The sequence below is a fragment of the Lupinus angustifolius genome, chromosome LG05, assembly GCF_001865875.1.
Source record: "Lupinus angustifolius cultivar Tanjil chromosome LG05, LupAngTanjil_v1.0, whole genome shotgun sequence".
NCBI classification, from domain to species: Eukaryota; Viridiplantae; Streptophyta; class Magnoliopsida; order Fabales; family Fabaceae; genus Lupinus; species Lupinus angustifolius.
Window position 1 is genome coordinate 25,183,046 of NC_032013.1, and position 5,200 is coordinate 25,188,245.

Sequence of the window (5,200 nt, forward strand, 5' to 3'; positions counted from 1 at the left end):
GAGAAATATGAGGCCGGCCCAATGTTTAAAACACAAAGATTGTCCATAATTGAGAAGGTTGAATTATGTAAAACCTAAATACCGGGCCATATTGGTTAACTTCCAACCCTTGCAAGCACAAGCTGCTTCTCACTTGAATATCATCATGTGTTTCTCCTTCCCCGATGGATGATGCCCTTATTTTAAGTTGGGAAGTGCGTAGATAATGGTCAGAATTTGGGAATGGAGACCATATGTTCCCAAGATAGTCATTCATCATGTACTTGTCATAGTACACTCTCTTACCATTTACCCAAGTGTATCTATTTGTTCTTGCCTCCCCCGACAAAATGGAATTGGCATAGAATTGCTTGACAACATCCAAGGAAAACATTTGGCTAGGTGTTGTGAGTTTATTCCATCCAAACTTTACCACTGAGAGCATGAACCCATCAAATTCCTCCTCCTCCAAGTGGAGAACTTTTCCAAGACCGATGAACTCTTGAGAGTAATTTCTTTGATCATGTGTTTGGCATCCTTAGAGAAAAATTTGTTGTTCTTCTTGGATTCCTTGGCAACTTGCTTGCCTTTCTTTGAGAAGAACCTTCAACTCCTACAAAATATTTTACAATGCAACTTTTTCCATTCCTAGGATTTAGAAACAAAATTTTAATGTATGTTGTCAAGTAAGCATACACATTTTCTCAGGTTTATTTGGCTTTTTTCAAGGTTCAGGTTGTGAACATGCTTTACAAATTTTATGATGTCTTTAATAATGTCAAAACAGCCCCAACATCATACTTTATCAATCAAACAAGCATAAAGTCAAATCTTCACAAAAAGTGCCCAAGTAGAAATTTTCAAAGTCTTTGTTTGCATCATAAATTCCAAAACTACCCCACAAATTAAATAACACATCAAAACAGATTTCTTTAATGTTCTTGAGGCATTTGGTTCATCAAACAGAGGTGATACAAGACAAAGTTCACACAACTTGCAAGGAGTCATAATTTTGAGCATGTATGGACTTTTTCTCCTTAAAGAACGTATGAAATGAGTCTTTAAGCCAAGTGAAATTATTTTCTAGCCTCAAAAATAGAATTTAATGTGGTATGAGTTTTCAAATTTAGAACATGATTTTGGCTTAAAAACGTAGTCAATTTTCTATACATTTTTACCACTTCGTTGACCCATTTTTTCCCCATAAATTTTGTGTCCAAACTGTGGCCTTAATGTTTTTTCTATAAACATCATTAAAGAGCCATGTTTAGGCACATTTGGTTACAAATGTTATGAGTCAACCGAAATCATGTTTGAGAAAAAGTAGAGAAAAATATTCCACTTCAAAACACAAACCTTTTATCTTAGAAAATATTTTTACATGCAATTGTTCAATCATGTTCAACACTTAACCAACATTAATACTCATCATGAAAAAGGCAAAGACACTATTGAAACTTTTTTGATTAGGGGTTTTTCTTTGAACTTTTTGAAAAGTTTGACTTGATTTTTATAAATTTTCCTAATAAAACATGTTTCAAGAAGAACATCACATAAAATACTAAAGCTTTAAATTTAAAGGAGATGGTACTTATATGTTGAAGTTCGAAACTTTGAAGAAGAAGAGAGTTTTGAAGACAGCTTCTTGGAGTAGAGATCTTTTTGGTGCTTCAAAATTGAGAGTGAGAGGGAAATTTCAGTCAATGGGGTTTTAATGGGGTGATATTTAAAAAAGATAAGAGGATATGGGAAATCCTCTTTTTAAAGATTCTCACTGATGTGGCTGCCTAGTGGGGCGTCAGGCGCCATGTCAACCCGCCAAGTGCCTAGTTAGCAAGCTGACCGAATTTGGCATGGCCCTTGTTGGGTCATTTGTGGCTCATGGATAGGCCTATTTTTACCCAAAAAAACTCTTCCACTCATTTTCCTCTTTTAGTTGATTTTGAAAAATTGTTTGTCGACCAAAAAAAATATTTTTCTCATTTTTCTCTTTTAAAATGAAGCTTAAAGAAAAACGAAAAAGAATTTAATGAATCTGATGCAACAACTCTCAGTAATCGATTACTGACAGTGGGTAATAGATTACCCAAACTCTCTGTCCACTGTCTCACACACGTAACCTATTACTAAGATGAAGTAACCCGTTACACACTATTTTTGAAAATTGTTTTAAGTATTTTAAAGTGTTTCAACTTTCTTTAAAAATAGTTTGAGCATTACTACTTTATATAATTAAGAGTTTTAGGATTGAAGTACCTATAGAGACTTAATCTAATTATCTTGAAGCTTTAATATTCTTTGTCTTCATAAGTATTCTTCCTTTTCTTCTTTTTGGTGATGTTGGTGTCTTCATCAAAACCGTGCCAAGGTCAGGAGCAAAGATCTTCTTCACAATCTCCCCCTTTTTGATGATGATAAACCAATATGTTTTTGACAGTGTAGTTTTCTAAATTTTCTGAGAGTAGCATACTTTGTGATATATCTTGACTTGTGTTGAGTATGCTCCCCCTATCTTGTATGCTCCCCCTTTCATTTGAAGTTAAGTGCCTGAAATAAAGTTTGACAGAAAATAAACTCTCCCAACTTTTCTCCCCCTTTTGACTTCATCAAAAAGTAGAAAAGCCAAGAGTCCAGCATAAGATATATAACATGTATAGCATACATGATGTATAGCACAATAGATATAAAAATTAATGTAGTGCATATCATAATAGCATAATATCAGAGCATAAAATCAAATATTGTTCAAACATAAAAACATAACATATCATAGTAGTAGATATTCAAAGCATACAAATATTACAGACATAAAAACCAATGTTCAGAATTATGCACCGATAGAAACATAAAAACCTAGACACACTCTAAGACTCAGGCTCAGAACTATCTTCATCAACGTCCATACTGCTTAGCTTAGAAGAGAGATCATGAAGTTCAAACTGGATCTGTTGGTTTTGAGTTTCAAAGGCATCCATCCGGTTTGAGATGTAGCCTCGAAGAGAAACCAACTCGTCCATTATCATCTGATTGGTAGGCATATCAGCAAATGAGGAAGATTGAGCATGAAACTCAGAAGGTTGTGGTGCAGGTGGGTTAGGTTTTGTTTGATCAGCAGGTGCAGGTTGTTTATTAGATCGATGCCTATAAGAGCGACGATCAAGAGGATCAATGGAGAAACCCATTTTGTGGACAACTTCGACATCAATCTTGCTTTCGCGAAGATTCAGAGGTACCTTGGTTTCACCATTAGTAGACGCACCGAAATGTTCAAGAATGTTTGTTATGAAGATAGCATAAGGCAAAGGACTTTGTGTTCCTCGGATGTTCCACATTTGTCGCATCATCATCTGAGTCTAATTGATCTTGATGTTGAATTTCATAGCGTACATCAATTGGAGCTCTATGTCACTTATTTGAGAATGGTTTGAAAATTTTGGTAAGATGACATAGCTCAACAGTTAATGAAGCAAACGATCTTCGAGTTTGAGATGTCCAGCAGAGAGGATATCTCGTTTTTTAACAGTTTCACCAAAGCCTTACTACTTACGCACTTCAATTTCCTCTTTAGAAATTCTACACATAGAATAGTAGAATTCCTTACGATCATAGTTCTCCCATTCACACTGAAGACCGGAACCAACAGTGCTACCTTGAGTGGTTGTTTTGCAGCACAATGAACTAAAAATTTTATCATCTAAGACAATCTCTTTTCCTTTCACATAGGAAGTGAAACAATTTTTCCGAAAGTTCATGTTGCAGTAGAATACTCGAACAAGTTATGGATATATGTTGTTAGTTTCACAACAAAAGTCAAAAAGGTTTTGTTGCTGCAAAAGATAAGGAAATAGAAAATCTTCAAATTAAAAATTCCCTTTATTACCGTATCTTGGAGTAAAAATGGTGCGACCATGGAAGTGCTCCTCAAATATCTTGCGTTGCTCATCTTTAGAAAGAAGCCTTATCAAATCCAGAGGGTTAGACTCTAAAGATGTTGCTCCTTGACTCCTTTGAGATGTATTGGTGCGTTGTTTCTTTGATATAGAAGAAGAAGCCATGGACTTGGGATTTTGAAATTTCAGATTTTTGGGTTTTGGAGATTTGGGGGGTTCTGATTCAAGCCACTAATCACGAAAATGATTGGTTAGAAGTGTTTAGAATCGAAAATGTGACAGGAATTAACACACAAATCACCCAAAATGGTTTAGAAATGAAGTTTTTAGAGTGAGAGAAGGGTATGCACAAGTGAGAGAGTAGGAGGAAGAAGATGAAGTATGGAAAAAAATGTAGAAAAAACTACTTATACGCATAGAGTAATTAATTACGCTACTTTGAGTAATCAGTTACTCAAATTGAAATTTTAAAACTTTTCAGACAGAGAGTTTGAGTAATCGATTACACACTTTGAGTAATCAGTTACTGAAAATTTTCATTCACCCTATAATCGGATACTGCCCTAGAAAAATTTTATTTTAAGCATAGTCATGCACTAAAAATGATTTTTAACCCAAAAAATGAAGTTTTTGAACACAAATAAATATATTTAAGATCAGGTAGGCATGAGATAAACATAATGAAGCAAACATATAATCATATAAGCATGTTAAGACATGTAAGCTTCATCAAAAATGCCTAATTCAAGACTAATTTTGTTAAAAGATTCTTTTGCCAAGGGCTTAGTGAAAATATCTGCAAGTTGGTTATGAGTATCAACAAATTCTACGGACACATCTTTCTTTTGAACATGGTCCCTTAGGAAGTGATGCCTTATAACTATGTGTTTGGTTCTAGAATATATAATAGGATTCTTTGTGAGGTTTATAGAACTAGTATTATCACATTTCAGCGGAGTGCAGCCTAAGTCTAAGCCATAATCTCGTAATTGTTGCTTAAGCCACAACACTTGGGCACAACAACTACATGTTGCTATATATTCAGCCTTAGCAGCGCTTAGCACAACACATGCTTGTTTCTTGCAAGACCAAGAGACTAAAGCATTGCCTAAAATGTGACAAGTACCACTTGTACTTTTCCTTTCAGATTTACATATGGCAAAATCTAAATCTGAATAACCAAACAATTCACATATACTTCCTTTTGGATACCACAGTCCAACTTCAGTTGTACCTTTAAGATATTTCATAATCCTCTTAACAGCAACTAAATGTGATTCTTTTGGTTTAGACTGATAACGTGCACACAAACATACACTAAACATAATATC

General features: G+C 34.6%; 1 long non-coding RNA gene across 1 annotated transcript in view; it reads right to left on the reverse strand.

Moving 5' to 3' along the window:
• Positions 242-5,200, reverse strand: part of LOC109347244 — a 5,700-nt gene continuing 741 nt past the window's right edge. The window contains exon 3 of the long non-coding RNA XR_002107586.1: positions 242-316. This is a non-coding gene — a long non-coding RNA (uncharacterized LOC109347244). The remainder of the gene's footprint in view (positions 317-5,200) is intronic.